Source organism: Macaca mulatta, chromosome 4 (assembly GCF_049350105.2).
Source record: "Macaca mulatta isolate MMU2019108-1 chromosome 4, T2T-MMU8v2.0, whole genome shotgun sequence".
Taxonomy (NCBI): domain Eukaryota; kingdom Metazoa; phylum Chordata; class Mammalia; order Primates; family Cercopithecidae; genus Macaca; species Macaca mulatta.
Genome location: NC_133409.1, coordinates 125,316,379 through 125,336,450, shown reverse-complemented (window position 1 = coordinate 125,336,450; position 20,072 = coordinate 125,316,379). Strand labels below are relative to the sequence as shown.

At 39.5% G+C, this 20,072-nt stretch overlaps 2 protein-coding genes and 2 pseudogenes across 7 annotated transcripts in view; 2 read left to right on the top strand and 2 right to left on the bottom strand.

Annotated features, from left to right (window-relative positions):
- The window catches only part of BAG2 (BAG cochaperone 2), a 406,790-nt gene that overhangs the window by 177,829 nt on the left and 208,889 nt on the right, over positions 1 to 20,072 (top strand). The gene's annotated exons all lie outside the window — the stretch shown is intronic.
- The window catches only part of BEND6 (BEN domain containing 6), a 74,348-nt gene that overhangs the window by 7,812 nt on the left and 46,464 nt on the right, over positions 1 to 20,072 (top strand). For 2 of the 5 annotated variants that reach the window (XM_077998737.1, XM_077998740.1), the window contains exons 1-3: positions 1,262 to 1,297; positions 2,784 to 3,024; positions 3,474 to 3,639. The gene's annotated coding sequence lies outside the window, so the exon portion shown is untranslated. 5 annotated transcript variants of the gene reach the window in all.
- LOC712421 (microtubule-associated protein tau pseudogene) lies at positions 2,405 to 3,684 on the bottom strand (annotated as a pseudogene). The gene has a single exon (XR_013416325.1). The product of XR_013416325.1 is annotated as a microtubule-associated protein tau pseudogene (transcript).
- LOC100426421 (oligosaccharyltransferase complex subunit OSTC pseudogene) lies at positions 14,426 to 14,933 on the bottom strand (annotated as a pseudogene).

Here is a 20,072-nt window from a genome sequence, read left to right as displayed (position 1 = left end):
CCTCATTACTGAATGGCTACCTTGATGTGGACCACCTAGTTATTTGTAGTAATAGCTAGCACTTATTGAGTATCTACTCTCTGCTAAATGCTTTACATGCATTCACTCATACAATCCTCACAGCAGCCCCAAGTAGGTACTACTCTTATTCCTGTTTTATAGATGAGAACTCCCGGGCTTAGAGGTGTAAGGAATTGCCTGAAGACCGCACACCTAGCAAGTGGCATCAAAATTCTTCAGCACTTCACAAACCACACAAACCATTCCTGTTGCATATTTTTCATTTGCACTGCCTCCCTGCTTCATTTGCACTGCAGCTCTTCCCCTAAAGGAAACCCTCTTAGTTACAGCTTGCTGAGCCGCTACTCTTGCTACTCTTGCTCTCTTCCGGCTCTCCTTAGGCTACCACTACCCAGATTAATGAAGGCCAACCCGACACTCCAGCAGAACGTCAGATGTTTCCTTGTACACACAGAGATGCGGTCCTCTCCTTTAGCCTGTGAGGAATTTGCCTAGGCCACACCTCCTAATCCAGCAATTTCACAAGACTCCTTATATTAAAAAATTATAGTTACACCCTTACCATTTCATTGCCATGTCTCCATCCTTATCACTTGGGTAAATTTGACCCAGAATCTCCAGAAAGCTGAAGAAGCTTAGCAGGGCCAAGCTGACTCCTACTTTGGAAAAAAGGGCTCTATGGGAGACCACCTGGTTGTCCTTTATAAAACAGAAAGCTATAATAATTTTTTCTTTATATTTTTACAGAAGATTGAGGTTTGTCTAATATAGACTCATAGACATCAAGGTTAATTAGCTATATTTATTGAAGCCCTCCCCTGTACTCAGTGCTATAAACTCCCCTCCTACTCTCACATGTTTGACCTAAGCTTGTATGGGGGTAATCTGGTTCAGTTTGCTTCAATTAATAATAAAATATTAATAGTAATTAACATAATTTATTACTATTAATTAATATAATGTAATTAATATACTAGGGGTATAGTAAAATACTACTATTAATAAATTAATATAATTACAATATTAATGATATACTTAGTAATTATAAAATATAATATAATATTTTTGTAATAATAGTGATATGATTGTATTCATTAATAATATAAATAATTATTTTTATAAAATAAAATAGTGATTATATTATTACAACTAATATTATAATTAATAATAATTACTTTATATTGTTATATACCTAACATATCAACTCATAATGGGGTATTTTATTATTCCCATTTCACAGATGGAGAAACAGAAGCATGGAAAGATTACATGGGTAGTAAGTATTGGAGCTAGGGTTGTGGATCAGACAATTTGGTTTTGGAGCCTATGATTGTAAATACTTATGTGACCTGCTTCACCATCTAAAACATTTGTAAGGATTTCAGACTGGAAGACTATCTTGAACTAACTATGTAGCAAAACTGTACCCCTACCAATAAGAAAGAGTAGCTCACTAAGCTTTCTATCTTTTCATAGAAGGACAAGTTTAGTCTTTCCCTCTTTCTGTGAACAGGATGTACATTTGCCCAAGGTTCTATGTCCTGCTGACTGTTCTAACAACTTCTCTACCATAGAATCAAGGACTGACAACACTGTCCCCAAATGCCATCCCTGCTAAGTCCCTTGTTCCTCTGTCTTTTGTCTTTTTTTTTTTTTTTTTCCAGATGGGGGCTTGCTCTATTGCCCACGCTGGAGTGCAGTGGCATTATCATAGCTTACTGTAGCCTCTATCTCCCAGGCTCAAGCAATCCTCCTGGCACAGCCTCCCAAGTAGCTGAGACTACAGGCAGTCACCACCACACCTGGCTAATTTTTTTTTATTTTTGGTAGATGAAGTTTCATTAGGTTACTCAGGCTGGTAATTCTTGGCTCCAAGCAATCCTCCCACCTCTGTCTCCCAAGTATTGGGGTTACAAGTGTGAGCCTCCTCACCTGGCCTCCTCTCAGTCTTTGACACTTCTAAACCTGGAGGTTAGGTTGCATACTTTGATCTCACTCTACCCATCTATCCATCCTTGCTTTAATATAGCTTCCTGGGCCTCAGCTGGTTTAAAGAGATTCATCCCATTTCCTTGAGCTTTCTTCTTTGATCAACACTTGCATTCTCCATCCTTAACTGGTTTCTTAGTTCTAACTTGCCCTATGGCTAACCATACCCAGATTTGCCAATACACTGAGAGAAGATGGCCTTTTACATTCCTTTTCATTTTGATTACGAGTTTATTGACAGCACTTTCCCTCATAGATATATAATACGTGTATTTTTCTTTTTTTTTTTTTAATGTTTCGTAAAAAATATTTTATTATTAGCCCACCGATCAATTTGGAAAGACGAAATTTGCTTTTATTCCCATCACTGATTTTGAAGTCCCGAGCCAAAGCCGAGCGATAAAAGCAGGTTAAGTGATGAACCGATTAACCGGGCTGTGAGGAGCAGCTGAGGGCAGAGGGCGGGGCCGGGTCATTCTTTTTTTCCCCACACTCTCTCTCTTCTCTCCACGATTATTAACCGCCCCGGGGGCCTGATCACAAACCCTGCTTGGCCAGGGAGGCAGACACCTCGACGGCTAGCGTGGCGAGCTGGGGCGAGTCTACCATGTCGATGCTGCCGGTGGAGGAGACATTGCTGAGGTGCCATGGAGACGTGTCCCCAGACACCACCGGCGACTTGTTCACGATTTCCACCCGGTGGTCTGTCTTGGCTTTGGCGTTCTCGCGGAAGGTCAGCTTGTGGGTTTCAATCTTTTTATTTCCTCCGCCAGGGACATGAGTGATATTGTCCAGGGACCCGATCTTCGACTGGACTCTGTCCTTGAAGTTCAGCTTCTCAGATTTTACTTCCACCTGGCCACCTCCTGGTTTATGATGGATGTTGCCTAATGAGCCACACTTGGAGGTCACCTTGCTCAGGTCAACTGATTTGTAGACTATTTGCACCTTCCCGCCTCCCGGCTGATGCTTCAGGTTCTCAGTGGAGTCGATCTTGGACTTGACGTTCTTCAGGTCTGGCATGGGCACGGGGGCGGTCTGCAGGCGGCTGTTAGCGGAAGACGGCGATTTGGGTGGAGTACGGACCACCGCCACCTTCTTGGGCTCCCGGGCTGGAGGGGTTGGAAGGGACGGGATGCGGGAGCGGCTGCCAGGAGTGCCCGGGGAGCCGAGGCTGCTGTAGCCGCTGCGATCCCCTGATTTTGGAGGTTCACCAGAACTGGGTGGTGTCTTTGGGGCGGGCGGGGTTTTTGCTGGAATCCTGGTGGCGTTGGCCTGGATTTTCTGGCCTGGGGGGGCCGCTCCCCTGGGTGTGGCGATCTTCGTTTTACTATCAGCCCCCTTGGCTTTTTTGTCATCGCTTCCAGTTCCGTCTTTGCTTTGACTGATCTAGTGAGCTTCGGTCACGTGACCAGCAGCTTCATCTTTCAGGCTGGGGGTGTCTCCAATGCCTGCTTCTTCAGCTTTCAGGCCAGCGTCCGTGTCACCCTCTTGGTCTTGGAGCATGGTGTAGCCCTCTTGATCTTTCCTGTCCCCCAACCCGTACGTCCCAGCGTGATCTTCCATCACATCGAACTCCTGGCGGGGCTCAGCCATCCTGGTTCAAGGCTCGCCTGATAGTCGACAGAGGTGAGGACGGGAGAGGACAGCGGAGGAGGAGAAGGTGGCTGTGGTGGCGGTTGCAGAAGGTGGGCAGTGGCAGCGGCGCTGCTGTTGGTGCCAGAGCTGGTGGGTGGCCATAAATGTATTTTTCTAAATGACCTTCATAGGGATAGGGAAATAACTTGATAAAATGTGTAATGTAGCTGATCCTTTGTTTTTTAAAAATTTTAATGTTGCTTCAAGGTGGTAAGAAAGAATATCAGAGCAAGAAGAGAAATGATTGGTAACAGGTAAGAGGGGAACTCCACTTAAGATGATTTGTTAAGTAAATTGTCTAAAATATATGACTCAGCACATTCATTATATTTAGACCCAAATTTTGATAGTATAAAAGTACAAAGTTAATGGAGATAATGGTGAATGATAACCAGTTATTTCATTAATATATGATATTAGGCCAGGCATGGTGACTCATACCTATAACACCACGACTTGTGTCAAAAAACTATTTAGAAATATTATTTAGCAAATAGATATGTTGATGTTGTTAGGAACTAGGATTTTCAGTGAGAGAGAAAAATGCATTATAAAATCAGAGGATCTAGGAGTTCAAGGCTGCAGTGAGCCTTGATAGCATCACAGAACTCCAGTCTCTGTGACAAAGCGAGATCCTGTCATACACACAAAAAAATTTATATATATATATATATGTGATATTAACATAGTGTGTAATGGGATAGATATTTCAAAAAGAAATGATCTCATTTTTTCACATTATAATTTATTAGATTAATATTTGAGAGTTGAATCGATCCTGATTTTGATGCATAAGCGTTCATTCTTGGATCAGAATCACATATTACATTTTGTGAATTTAAAAAATTGGTCTAAAAGTTATTAATGTTGTAGAATACATTTACTTAAAGCAAAGCATAATAATCTCATTTTGCTCTCAACTTTCAAGATGAATAGAAAGTTCCTCATTAATAAAAAAAAATGTGAAATAGAAAACAGTTGACATGACTTATAGTCCTCCTAAAATAGAACTTTTAATTGATTTTACTCCTCTCTAGGCTTAACTCTGAACTTGTGGTTTGTTTGTTTGTTTGTTTGTTTTTTGAGACTGAGTCTTGCTCTGTCACCCAGGCTGGAGTGCAATGGCACGATCTCAGCTCACTGAAACCTCCACCTCCTTGGTTCAAGCAGTTCTTCTGCCTCAGCCTCCGGTATAGCTGGGGTTACAGGCACTTGCCACCATGCCTGGCTAATTTTTGTATATTTAGCAGAGATAGAGTTTCACCATGTTGGCAAGGGTAGTCTTGAACTCCTGACCTAAGGTGATCCGCCTGCCTCGGCCTCCCAAAGTTCTGGGATTACAGGTGTGAGCTACCATGCCAGGCCTGTTTTTTTATAAATATGGGGGAAGGCACATAATTATTGGGGGGACAAGTAGTAACACAATAATAGCCAAGAAGAAAATGTTCTTGTGCAAATTTTCAGATAGTTCTGCCTGTGCCTACAGGCTTTTTATTGACAATTGATTGGGATAAGTGACACTGTGGAGCAGGTGAAGATTGCCTTCCACTTTTCCCAGCCTCTTATTTCTGTACTATTACCTCTGTGCTATAGTCTTCTTCGTGAACACATCAAGATGAAAGTAAGCCAGCCACACTGTTTAATTTCCAATAAGACAAAGGCTGGGTCATTTAGCACTTGGTTCTCTTGCCAGGTCAGGAGCAACAAAGAGACTCTGGTACAGATGATGAAGCTAACATGTGGAGCCAGTGATACCAGCAATACTAGGGGTATTGATCCAGTAATACAGATACAAGCATGCCTGAAGAAAATAGCAAAAAAATAAACCCCTTTGCCACTGGAAATAGAGCGTGATCAGTGGTAGGATGGATCATGTCAGAACATGGAAATTAGAAATACAAGCCATATCCAATAGAACAGTAATAATCCAGTAAACAAATAGTGTAGATCAGGTACATTGTCAGTATCAGATGTCTGTAGGGAGATAACAGGTGGAAGTACTGGCAACGGAAGGAATCTACTGACTGGCAGCAAATAGACACACAGGCAGTCAGGAGGTATGAGGAGCCCTGCTATGTTGTATCAGCCAGAGTTCCAGCAAGAAATAGATGGTCCACTAAAATTTGAATGATTTGGAAAGGCTTTAACTAAGGGACTATTTAAGAAAGTGTGGTCTGGGTGTAGGGAAACCATGAGGGATCATGCTGTACCTCAGGGCTAGTCATAGTGGAAATGTTACCAGCCTGGACCAAAGGGAGAGGAAAGGCATGGTTATTGCAACCTGAAAGGAGAGGGGCACATGAAATCTGAAGTGACCCCACAGGGTGGGAGCCAGGAGGATAAATTCTCCTGACTCACTGTCCTCCCTCCCTCTGATCTCATGCCTGGACACTCATTGGCTGAACTCAGCAGGAAAGAGAGTGAGGGAGCCCAAACAGGTCGAACTCCAGAGTCAGACAGTGACATAGAGACAGCCAAGGAAAGGATCTGGAGGGCCAAAGAAAGGATCTCCTTCTCTAGCATTTAACCAGGACTATAGCCTAATAAACACTAATGAGCAAGCCAAGACTCCAGTCTCTGTGGGAATGGTACTACAGGGCAGAAACTTAGGCAAGGAGGACCCTGTAAGGGACTACTTGAAGTGAAAAAAGCAAAAATCTCATTGGAATTGACAACCTGTTACAAAGCTGACTTGATGATTAGTTTCTAAGTTCTGGCTTGAGCCTTTCTTCTCCTGCTTATGGGTTACCAACTAGGAGTGGTTTGCAGGTTCCACTGGGGACCTCAGCTCCCTCATCTGTAAAGTGTGGATAATACTTGTTGCTACCCCAGAGGGTGTCTGTGAGGATTAAATGAGTTAGTACAGGTTAAATGCATAAAATAGCACCTTATACATACTGAATACTCAGTAAATGTTAGCTATGTTTTTATTCTTATTAAGTGAAAGAGGCAGGATTGGAGAGATCTGAGGATGTCATATAGGGCAGTATAGGAAACTAAATTAATTTCTTTTCTAGATAAGGTTACACATATGAAAACACATTATATCACTGCTTATTCATTCAATTAGCTTCAGTAAAAGTACATCCACAAACTCCAGAAAGATAAGAATGTTTTTCTTTCCTTTCCCATCATGGAAAATATAAAATGATTCAGGTCTATAGCCCCTCAGGCATAATGTTTCTTTTCTATTCTTTCTTTTTTTTTTTTTTGAAACAGGGTCTCACTCTGTCACCCAGGCTGGAGTGCAGCAGAAGGAACAAAGCTCACTGCAGCCTCAAACTCTTGGGCTCTCGTGATCCTCCCACCTCAGCCTCCCCAGTAGCTGGGACTGTAGGTGTGGCCCACCATGCCTGGCTAATTTTTTTTTTTTATTTTTGTAGAAATGGACTCTCACCATGTTGCTCAGGCTGATCTTAAATTCCTGGGCTCAAGCTTCGTCCCATCTTAGCCTCCCAAAACACTGGGATTACAGGTGTGAGCCACTGCACTTGGCCCAAATGTAATGTTACTTACGCTCCTGCATAATCTCTAATCCAGTCCAAGTTATGCCATAATAGTTTGGCAGCATCGTCGAACCATCCCAAAGCATATTAACCATCTTTTTACTCATGATATTGCCAGAACAACTTGGAAATTGAAAATATTTATGTTATTTGAAAATGAGGGAAGTGGCCGGGCCTGTAATCCCAGCACTTTGGGAGGCCGAAGTGGGCGGATCACAAGGTCAGGAGCTTGAGACCATCCTGGCTAACACGGTGAAACCCCGTCTCTACTAAAAATATAAAAAATTAGCCAGGCGTGGTGGCGGGTGCCTGTAGTCCCAGCTACTTGGGAGGCTGAGGCAGGAGAATTACTCGAACCCGGGAGGCAGAGGTTGTGTGAGCCGGGATCATGCCACTGCACTCCAGCCTGGGCGACAGAATGAGACTCCGTCTCAAAAAAAAAAAAAAAAAAAAAAAAAACCAAGGAAAAAAAAACCAATAATGAAGGCAGTAAAAACAGATAGTAAGTTGAAATGCTGCCTAATGGACATTAGTAAAACCCAGTAGTTTTCCCTCTAGAAATCAGAACGCTTTGGTGAGAAAGCCATTCATGCATTTGTTTTGTTCAGCAGAGTGCTGTCTCAGGGTTGGAGTGCTCAGAATGCACCCAATAATTTACAGCCATTTCAATCTTGATTTGTCTTCCTCTAGAATATATATAACTAAAAATACATAATATAGACATCTCCTTCCTCCATGCCCCATCTTGCTAAGCAGCTGGACTGAAACTAGTAGTCCATTTTATAGAAATCATTAAGCCAGTCACTGGCTATTTAGAATTATGTTGGCACTAGTTTCCTGCCATTTTTAATTCATTTAGCAGGGAGTCTTCAGTTCATATTCTGACCTGAGTACTACAAGGGTTCTTTTATGTCTATACCTTTCAAAACTGATGTATGTATACAGCAATCCAAAACTTTTGAAACCTAAGAAAGGGTACTTAGGTTTTATTGTAGTGCTGTACTTGCCTTTCAAAATTTTTAATTGAATCCCTAATGGAGGACTTATATTTAAATACAAAGGCAGATGAGGCACCTGTATTATATTTTGATATTAATTTAGTTTCCTTAGGTTTGGTGACTTTTTTTTTTTTAGAATTTCAGAGGTGGCTTTTGAATTCCTGCATTAGGTATGTCATTGATTTGTTAAAATTAAACATAAACGCATTGAGAATTTATGTTTTGATTTGCTTCGATTAATTACAAAAATTCCCCTTTTGCTAGATTTCAATGCTGAGACACTGTGTTTTTCATAATTTGGATGTTGCTTAGGACATTGTTTTTCGAACTATGGATTTTAATCCATTAATGGGTTATGAAATCAGTTTAATGTGCTATGACCAGCCCCTTTTTTAAATGAAATAAAATAGAGCAGACAGAATAGAAACTGAGAGAGTGCATTGCATGTAGTAAGGGAAATATGTTTCTTAAAATTTTGTTTTAGATGTGTGTGTGTCTGTGTGTGTGTTTTCTAGATCAAAATGTATTTTTTACTGTAACAGTCAAAAAAAATTTAAAGCCATTGGCTTATATATTATTCCTCCAACCACTTTTTCTTTTTCTTTTTTTGAGACAGAGTCTCACTCTGTCATGCAGGCTGGAGTGCAATGGCATGATCTCAGCTCGCCACAACCTCCGCCTCCCAGGTTCAAGCGATTCTCGTGCCTTAGCCTTCCCAGTAGCTGGGATTACAGGTACACGCCACCATGCCTGGCTAATTTTTGTTTCACCATGTTGGCTGGGCTTGTTGCAAACTCCCAAACTCAGGTGATCTGCCCACCTTGGCCTCCCAAAGTGCTAGGATCACAGGCGTGAACAACCGCGCCGTGCCCCAATCACATATTGTTAAGTGTTATCATGGATGTGTTCACGTTTCATCTCATCTCCCGCAACTATAAAGAATTAATAAGATGTGTTCTTTTAATAAATAAATAAATTGGGAGCAGATAGCCACATAGTGAATTTTTTTACTAACTATCAGAAACTGGTAGTATTTAATACCTAGCCATATTCATAATATTCCTTCTGAATTTGCTAATTGGCAGCTAACGTAAACATTAAATCACCTGTTTATGGAATTTATAACATAATATTGACCTGAAATCTACTGGAAAGTAGACATTCTAAATAAGGTCTGATATGTCTGTATCTGGTTGGTCTTGAGTGAACTGTGTGTTTGTGAAGAAACTTGAGGATTTGCTCTTTAACCAAATCATATCTTCAGGAGAAAAGTTTAATATTAATACAACTAGGGATAATATAAAAACTATGTTTTTGTAAACTAATTTGTTTTTGTCCAAGTTTTTTCTTGTGGTAAAACACACATCACATAAAATTTACCATCTTAATCATTTTAACTGTTTGGTTCAGTGACCTTAAGTACCTTCATGTTATTGTGCAACCATCACTGCCATCCATCTCCAAGATACTTTTCATCTTACAAAACTGAACTTCTGTGCTCATTAAGCAATAATTCCTATCCCCTCACTTCCCCCAACCCCTGGCAACCGCCATTCTACTTTCTGTCTCTATGAATTTGACTATTCTGGTACCTCATGTAAATGGAATCATACAATATTTGTATTTTTAGAACTGGCATATTTCACTTAGCATAATGTTCTCAAGGTAAATCCATGTTGTGGAACATCAGAATTTCCTTCCTTTTAAAGGTTGAATACTATTACACTATATGTTTGTGCCCATTTTGCTTATTTATTCATCTTTTGATGGACATGGATTGCTTGCCCCCTTTAGCTATTGTGAATAATGCTGCTATGAACATAGGTATGCAAGTATCTCTTCAAGACTATGCTTTAATTCTGTTTAATATATATCCAGAAGTGGAATTGCTGGATCATATGGTAATTTTATTTGTAATCTTTCTAGAAGGTTCCGTACTGTTTTCCAGCAGTGGCTGCACCATCTTACATTACCACCAGCAGTGCACAGTGTTCCAGTTCCTCTATATCCTTACCACTACTTATGATTTTGGTTTTTTGTTTGTAGCCATCCTAATAGCTATGAGGTAGTTTCTCCTTGTAGCTTTGATTTGCATTTCCTAATGATTAGTGATACTGAGCACCTTTTCATGTGATAGCCATTTGTATATCTTCTATGGAAAAAAAATCTATTCAATAAAGTCCTTTACCCATTTTGAATCATTTTTTTGTTAAATTTTAAGAATTCTGTGCATTCTGGATATTAATCTCTTATTAAATACATGATTTGAAAATATTTTCTCATATTCTATGGGTTGCCTTTTTAACTCTGTTAATAGTACTTTTGATGCACAAAACTTTAATTTGCATGAAGTCCAATATTCCTATTTTTTTGTTTTATTGCCTATGCCCTTTGGTATCATAGCCAAGAAATCTTTGAAAAATCCAGTTGCATAAAGCTTTTGCCATATGTTTGTTTTCTTTTTACTTTTCTTTTCCTTTTTTTTTTTTTTTTTTTTGACAGTGTCTTATTCTGTCGCCCAGGCTGGAGTGCAGTAACATGATCTCAGCTCACCGCAACCTCCCCTTCCTAGGTTCAAGCAATTCTCCTGCCTTAGCTTCCTGAGTAGTTGAAACTAAAGCCATGTGCCACCAGGCCTGACTAATTTTTGTATTTTTAGTAGAGATGGAGTTTCCCACTTTGGCCAGGCTGGTCTCGAACCTCTAAGCTCAAGTGGTCCACCTGTCTCAGCCTCCCAAAGTGCTGAGATTACAGGTGTGAGCCACCATGCCCAGCCACCATATGTTTCCTTATAAGAATTTTGTAGCTAATTTGTTTTTAATGATTTTGCAAGCCTAAATTAATTTTTAGCAGGAATTAATAAAGTTTAAAGTAACAAAGTGTAACTCTTGAAAACTAATTATGTACTTTAAAAGGAAAAAGGATTGATTGAAAGGAAGGTTTTTACACTTTTATTTCATGCACTGTCTATGTGTGATCTTTCACTCTTATAATGAGCATTACTGCCTTTCAGATAAAAAGAAGATGTGTTTCTCAATTATGTCACTTTCTACAGTATTCTAAGCACTTAAGTTCTCAGTAGAAAACTGAAACCCCATTTTCCAATAGAAATGTATTAGTAAGCTCAGGCTGCCATAACAAACACCATAGACTGGATGGCTCAAACAACAAAAATTTGTTTCTCACAATTCCATTAGTTAGAAAGTACAAGAACAGGCCCAGCAAGGTTCAGTTGCTGGTGAAGGCTGTATTTTTGGCTTACAGGTGGCATCCTTCTTGCTGTGACCTCACATGACAAAGAAAGAGATGTGATAGTATTAGTGGCCCTATAAGATAGATGTATCTCTCCCTCTCTTCATCTTATAGGGCCACTAATCCTATCCCATTAGGGCCCCAACCTTACAATCTCAATTAATCTTAATTGCCTGCTAAATATCCTATCCCTAAACACAGTCACATTGGCGGTTAAGGCTTCAACATATGAATTTGGAGGATGGCGAGGCACAATTAGTCCATAGGAAAAATATTTTATTTCTTCTGAAAGGGAAACTTGGGTGGTTAAGAAGAGGAGGAATCATATAAAAGACTTGGGGTTACCATATAGTTTTACTGTTAAAATTGATTTTCCAGTGGAGCATTGATCTACTGTACAAAGGAAGGAAAAATAAAGCACAATCAGAAGGCCTCTATTGCCCTGGATTTACTGAACGTGTGGTGATGATGCATTTGGCAAAACATAAACCAAAAGGGAGACAGTGGGATATATGTTGAGAGAACCCTTCCTGAAGTAAACAATCTTTTCTTTTGACTGTGGATAAAAGAGCTCTCCACCCATTCTGAATTATCAGCAACCCCAGTGAAGTAAGATTCTGGCATCTGTTACTATCACTAAATAGTACTTAACAGGTCCATATCAGTTAAACCTGGTGAAATTTAGTTTTATCAAATAATAATTCTGCTGTAGGAACTTAGAGGGTGCATATTTTGTCTCTCAAGTACAAGTAGTGCCCCCTTATCCACGGAGGATTCATTCTAAGACCCCAGTGGATACCTGAAATGGTGGGTTGTACCAAACTCTGTATATACTATGTTTTTTCTATACATACCTATGATAATGTTTAATTTATTAATTAGGCACAGTAAGACATTGATAACAATAACTAATAGTAATATAGAACAATTATAATGATATGCTGTAATAAAAGCTAGGTGAATGTGGTCTTCCTGTTTCTCAAAATATCTTACTGTACTAAGTATGGTAATGATGTGAGATGATAACTGAGAAGGCTACTCTAGTGTATACAGTGTGGATATGCTGGACAAAGGGACAACTCACATGCTGGGTAAGTGGTATGGCACAAGATCTCATTACACTACTCAGTATGGCATTCATTTTAAACTTACAATTTTTTTCTTTTCTTGAGACAGGGTCTCATTCTGTCACCCAGGCTGGAGTGCAGTGGCACAATTAGGGCTCTCCACAGTCTCAGCTTCCCAGCTCAGGTGATCCTCCCACCTCAGCCTCCTGACTAGCTGGGACTACAGGCACACCTCCATGCCCAACTAGCTTTTTGTATTTTTTGTAGAGATGTGGTTTTGCCAAGACCAGTTGTCCAGACTGATCTTGCACTCCTGGTCTCAAGTGATCCTCCCACCTCAGCCTCCCAAAGTGCTGAGATTACAGGCATAAGTCACTGCACCCGGCCTAAACTTGTAGATTATTTATTTCTGGAATTTCCCATTTAGTGTTTTCAGACTGTAGTTCACTGGAGGTAACTGAAACTGAGGAAAGCAAAACTGTTAGTAAGGGGAGAGTAGAGTACTGTTTTTAATTTGTCAGTAATATTTGCAGTAATGTAAGGCAATGGATGAAAAGGAATTAAAACAAATGGCCTGCCCCCCAGAGAAAGAAATGAAGATGAAATAAAAGAAGGCAGGTAATACCATCTAAACTCCTTTTAAATATGATAAATATATGGATCTCTAGGTCAGGTTTTCACAAATTATGGTTCATCTGCCTGCTCTCTATTATTGTACAGCCTTAAGGTAAGAATGTTTTTTACAGATTTAAGAAGTTTTTAAAAATCAACATAACATTTTATTATATATAAAATTATATAAACTTGAAGTATCAGTGTTCATAAACATTGCCACACTCGGATGTGGATGTTCCACAATTGGAACATCGCCACACTTAATGTGTTTATGTATTGCCTATGCTTGTTTTCATACTATGAGAGTAAAGTAGTAGTGACAGAAACCATATGGGACAACTTCATTGCTTTAAAGTACTGCTAAGTGGACTACAAATCATAGTGATTCAGCTTTAATAACTGACAATATTTTGAGTAGCATGCATATTGTCATGCCATGGCATTTTATTTTATTTTTAATTAAAAAAATTATTTCTGCTCCTCTCATATATCTTATTGTTCAGGAAACAGTTTATATACATATCTCAAGTAATCTACCATCACATACTCTATTTAAAGACAAAGCAGGCCGGGCACAGTGGCTCACACCTATAATCCCAGCACTTTGGGAGGCCAAGGCAGGCAGATCACCTGAGGTCGCGAGTTCAAGACCAGCCTGGCCAACCTGGTGAAACCCCGTCTCTACAAAAATACAAAAATTACACAGGCATGATGACGGGCACCTGTAATCCCAGCTACTTGGGAGGCTGAGGTGGGAGAATCACTTGAACCTGGCAGGTGGAGGTTGCAGTGAGCTGAGATCAAGCCATTGCATTCCAGCCTGGGCAACAAGAGCGAAACTCTGTCTCAAAAAATAATAACAAAATCAAATTAAAAAATAAAGGCAAAGCACCTTAGGTAAAGCTGATCAGCTGTCCAGAGTTCTCAGCCTATGGAATCTTCCTTCCTGATTTTATGTTAATTTCTGAAAATCAGAAATGTCATCTCCAAAAAATGTTAAGGGGGTTGTAAAAAATAATCACTTTATTCAATATTATAATTGTAGATATGGAGTATATTTTCTTTTAGAAAATGGAAAACTAAGAAGAAAATGTTTCTCAACATTGTTGGTATATCAATAGGTCAGCAGGAAAAAAAATACTGTGATAAACTTGTCTCTTTGATACCAAGAGGAAATTCTAGTCTAAGCTTTAATATACTTCCTGTTTTTTCACAAGGTATTTCTTTTACTGCTGCTCTTCATTCTTTTCCACATTTCATATTAGAGGATTGGTACAGCCTTTAAAACTTCATTGACAGGAGCAAATCCAGTATCCACTGATTTCTTCTCAAAAGCAGTCTAACCCATCAGATAGCCCAGCAATTTCCTTCTCATGAATACTCTAGCCATGAAAATACTCAATAGGACACAGACGAATTTAATGAATAGAAGAAGAAATCTGTTGAGTTTTGGGATATTTGGTGCATTCAATTGTTCCAGGATTATGAAACCTAAACCTCCCATTGTAAGCAGGAAGCTGGATGCAAGTCCTTCCATAATATATTGTCCATTTACTCTGTAGGCCAAGAAAGCTACTGGCTTCTAATGCCTGTGTTCATCAGTCATAGAGCTAACACTTGCAGGTTCAACAATAACATCATAAATTAATCCTCCAGTGGTAAGGAAGTAAGACACCACCACCAGAGCATACACAGTCATGGCCAATACCATGTGCAGTCAGGGCGGCTTCTTCAGCTTCAGGTTAGGACATTCAGGGACATTCAAGCACTAAGAACAGGACACAACACAAAGTCTCCATGTTGGTGACAGCAAGGGCCATTCTTGGCCTCAAGACCCACACACTACCTGGAAACAATTTTTAAATTTATTTTTTATTATCAGTGCATGCCAATCATGCCAAACAAGAAAAAAATATAAAATTAGCATTAGTGCTTTTAAGGCAGAGTGGAGCGTAGATTATTTTGTTATAAAATTAGGTGGCAAAGGATTGTGGGGTTTGTTTGTTTGAGACAGAGTCTTGCTGTGTCACCAAGGCTGGAGTGTGGTGTCTCAATCTTGGCTCACTGCAACCTCTGCTTCCTGAGTTCAAGCGATTCTCCTGCCTCAGCCTCCTGAGTAGCTGGGATTACAGGTGCACATCACCACACCCAGCTAATTTTTGTGTTTTTAGTATAGATGGGGTTTCACCATGTTAGCCAGGCTGGCCTTGAATTACTGGCCTTAAGTGATCTGCCTGCCTCAGCTTCCCAAAGTGCTGGGATTACAGGCATGCACATTGCAACTGGCAGATTGTTTTTATTATACAATAACATTATAGTTGTGCTGAAAGAAAATCATATATGTTTACATTAGCCAACTCATCACAATATTTGCAACTCACAGGAAAATAGCAGTCAGAAAAATTAGGAAATTTAAAATGGAATATCTCATATTTCATCACAGCAGAATTTCTTCACAAAAATTAAAAAATGAAAATTAGTGCAACCAAAATAAATTTCTTATGGCTCATTTGTTAACCAAGAAGGAAAACCATTTACAGATAGTGAAATTATAATAATTGAATTATACTTGACTGCAGTAGTTTACAACTTTTAGCCTTTCAGCAAAGATAGTTGCTCAAGGGTTGGGGACATTGAGAGCAGCACAATAATCAATTAAATAACAAGCAAGTGACTATCAGTTTTTATTGGTTCTTAATGAGTCAACAGGTTACTGCTAAGTTGTTTTTTATTTGAGAAACAAATGCTGAGTTTAGAGGGACTAACAAATTAGTCTCTATAAATAGCCTTTGTGAAAAAAAACTGTGGGCAAAAATAGTTTCAAAGAAACTGAGAAAACGCTAATTGAGTACAACCTGAGGTGGAATCTACTAAGATGTGTTACAAATATATGTAGATCAGAAAAATAATTAGACAACTTTACAGAACTTATGAAAACGTAAAGTGTTTAAAGCCTATGGTTCATTTTATTAGTCATTAGCAGGTGCTTTGCAGAAAATATTTGAACCATTATGTGTATTTTTTAAAAATAGCTTTATTGAAATAACATTCACAAACCAAGCAATTGACCCATTTAAAGTGTATGATTCAGCCAGACACAATGGATCATGCCTGTAATCCAAGCATTTGGAAGGCCAAGGAAGGAAGGTCACTTGAAGCCAGGAGTTTGAAATCAGCCTAGACAATATAGTGAGACCCCATCTCTACAAAAAATTAAAAAATCAGCTGGGCATAGTGGCACACACCTGTAGTCCCAGCTATTAGGGAAACCAAGATGGGAGGATCGCTTGAGCCCAGGAGGTCAAGGCTGAAGTGAGACAAGATTGCACCACTACAGTGCAGCCTGAGTGACAGATCAAGACCCTATCTCAAAAGCAAAAACAAAGGTGTACAATTCAGCCAAGTATGGTGGCTCATACCTGTAATCCTAATGCTTTGGAAGGACAAAGCAGAACATCACTTGAGGCCAGGAGTTCAAGACCAGCCTGGGCAACATATTGAGACCCTGTCTCTACAAAACAAACAAACAAACAAACAAAAAAACTAAAAATTAGCCAGGTGTCATGGTGCATGGCTGTAGTCCCAGCTACTCTGGAGGCTGAGGCAAGAAGATCCCTTGAGCCCAGGAGTTCAAGACTGCAGTGACTTAGGATCATGCCGCTGCACTTCAGCCTGGGTGAGAGAGCAAGACCCTGTCTGAAATAAAATAAAATATACAATTAAATGTGGAGGTTATTTTTGTATACCCACAGTATTTTGCAACCATTACCACAATTCCATTTTTAAAACATTTTTCCCTCTAAAAGAAACCTTCTACCAATTTCCTCTCCCCAACCTACTCCTCACCCCTAAGAAATCATTTATCTACTTTCTGCCTCAATAAATTTGACTACCCTTCTTCTTCAAGATTGTTTTGGCCATTCTAAATCTCTTACATTTCCATACAAATTTTAAGATCACCTCGGCAATTTCTGAAAATATCATATATTATTGAACCATTGTCAACAGTGAACATTCGTTCTTGTGGACTTGGCTATCATCAGTTCCATGAATTTTTTCATGCAACTTCAAATAGAAGTTGAATATTCTGACTTGCCGTATTATTACCCAGCATTTTGACAGCTTAGCAGTGGCAAAGTTTTACTGCAAATATTTGCACTGGGGCCAAGACTGAATTTTTTGTGAATGAAACTGTTATTCCATACATCTATGGAGCACTGAATGGCTTTTGAAATAAGCTTTTGCTGTAAACTTAATAATGTTTCTTAACTGAATTGATTCAGAAATTATAAGACAAAATTATATACAAGACAAGCACTTATAGCAAAACTTAAACTGAAGTAAAGTCATTTTAACAACAACTAATTTATGATGCATAAGTCAAACTGCTTTATATACTTCCCCTGTTGTCAAAAGTTAAAATGTGATACCTTCATCCCCACTCATATTTGCAATAGATATATTTTCAAGTTCAAATTACAGTTCCAGCACTGACTTTCAGATCTCAATGCAAATGCAAGATAAATTTCTTTTTTTTTTTTTTTTTTTTGAGACACAGTCTTGCGCTGTGACCCAGGCTGGAGTGCAGTGGCCGGATCTCAGCTCACTGCAAGCTCTACCTCCCGGGTTTGCACCATTCTCCTGCCTCAGCCTCCCGAGTAGCTGGGACTACAGGTGCCTGCCACCTCGCCTGGCTATTTTTTTGTATTTTTTAGTAGAGACGGGGTTTCACTGTGTTAGCCAGGATGGTCTCGATCTCCTGACCTCGTGATCCACCCGTCTCAGCCTCCCAAAGTGCTGGGATTACAGGCTTGAGCCACCGCGCCTGGCCGCAAGATAAATTTCTATATTTCAAAATCCATTTTATTGTGCAATTTGAGGTGCTTCCACCTAACCTTTAATTGGGAATAATTAGTTTTCAAGTATGACATGCTAAAAGGCAAATATCAAGAGAAGAATCTAATAAAAATTCTAGGAAAGTCTTCTAAGAAATTAATATGCTCCACTAAAATTGTAAGCTCATTTTGGGATGTATGGAGTTTTTTGGTGATGGTTACGCAATATGATAAACATACTAAAAATCATTGTACACTTTAAATGGATGTACACACTTTCAAATGATTAAACAGTGAATTTATATGTTGTGTAAATTTTATCTCAATTAAGAAAATTATAAATTCATGGATTAATATCAATATATGCCAGTACCTATCAATGTGAAAGACATTTTCAAAGAGGAGATATGTAAAATCTCATTACAGGTCAGATGGGCATTTGCAACTGATTTTGATGATAGGGAACACTAACTCTGAACCCCAATTAAACAAGATGGTTTTTGTTAATTCCATTCTTTTCACTAGAAAACTTGGCTTACAAAAAGTTGTAGTCAGTTATTAGATTTTGAATTTTGTGAAAATTTGTCTTCTCTCTTGCTATGTAAATACCTGTATAATATCCTACATTTGGCCTATTGGCTTGCAGTGCCTAAAATATTTACTGTCTATCCCTTTGCAGAAAAAATTTGTCAACCCTGTTCTCACAAATAGACTTATGTATTTACTAGGAGGACAGTTTGTATCTATGGAATGCTGTTAACAGTATATCCTTGGTTATGGATTGCTTATTGCAAACATACCTAGAATCTGGATTTATAACCCCAGGGAATATCACGCAAGCTACACAGCTCTGAAATATAAAATGGAGATATATCACAACTTAAACATTCTCCACTGTGTGAGGTAACCCTTTAAATTAATTTAGAGGCCTCACCTATTGTTCTGGACCACAGAGTGCATGATGTGAGAAGGAAGGAGCCCTAGGAAGCCAGCAGGGCTTCCCTGGATCTCTTCCTACTTTGCCTATGCCTCTTGATTGCTTTTTATCTTGCTTTTGTGGGTTCTTTTGTTTTTTTCTTTTTTGGAGACAGACTCCCTCTGTCTCCTGAGCTGGCGTGCAGTGGCATGATCTCAGCTCACTAAAATCTCCGACTCCCAGGTTCAAGCAATTCTCATGCCTCAGCCTCCAGAGTAGCTGGAACTAAAAGCGTGAGCCACCAAGTCCTGCTAATTTTTTGTATTTTAGTAGAGATGGGGTTTCACCATGTTGCCTAGGTTGGTCTTGAATTTCTGAGCTCAGGCAATCTGCCCGCCTGGGACTCCCAAAGTGCTAGGGTTACAGGTGTGAGCCACTGCACGTGGCTTGATTGCTTCTATCTTTGAAATTATTAGTAAAGATTGATACTAGGCAAGCTGTCTGGTATTTGTGAGTCAGATTTGACAGTACAGTCCTGTGTTATCTCAAGCACTATTCAAGTGTTTGAAAGGCTAAAGTAAGTTTTTTCTTGTTTTTTGTTTGTTTGTTTTTGTTTTTTGTTTTGTTTCGTTTTTGAGACGTAGTCTCGCTCTGTCGCCCAGGCTGGAGTGCAGTGGCGCGATCTCGGCTCACTGCAAGCTCTGCCTCCCGGGTTCACGCCATTCTCCTGCCTCAGCCTCCCAGGTAGCTGGGACTACAGGCGCCAGCCACCGTGCCCGGCTAATTTTTTGTATTTTTAGTAGAGATGGGGTTTCACCATGTTAGCCAGGAAGGTCTCGATCTCCTCACTTCGTGATCCGCCCGCCTCAGCCTCCCAAAGTGCTGGGATTACAGGCGTGAGCCACCGCGCCCAGCCAGGCTAATGTAACTTTCCAAAGAAGAGTTGCAACAAGCATTTTTGGCAAGACCATCCAAATATTTTATGCTTAGAGTAGATCATAATGACTTTCACTTAAAATAGGCAAAGAATTATGTTTTCTAAAATAGTGACTTAGTGTAATTTGGTAAGGAGCATATGTTACTTTCTGTTCAACAGTAAACATATTTCTTGAAGATATCTAAGCTCAGTCCTTTCTATAAAGTTTTATTATTTATAATTAAATACTTTTTCATGAAAACAAACCAATATACGCAAGTAGTAAGGATGCTAAGACCTAACATGCTGCATCATTTGT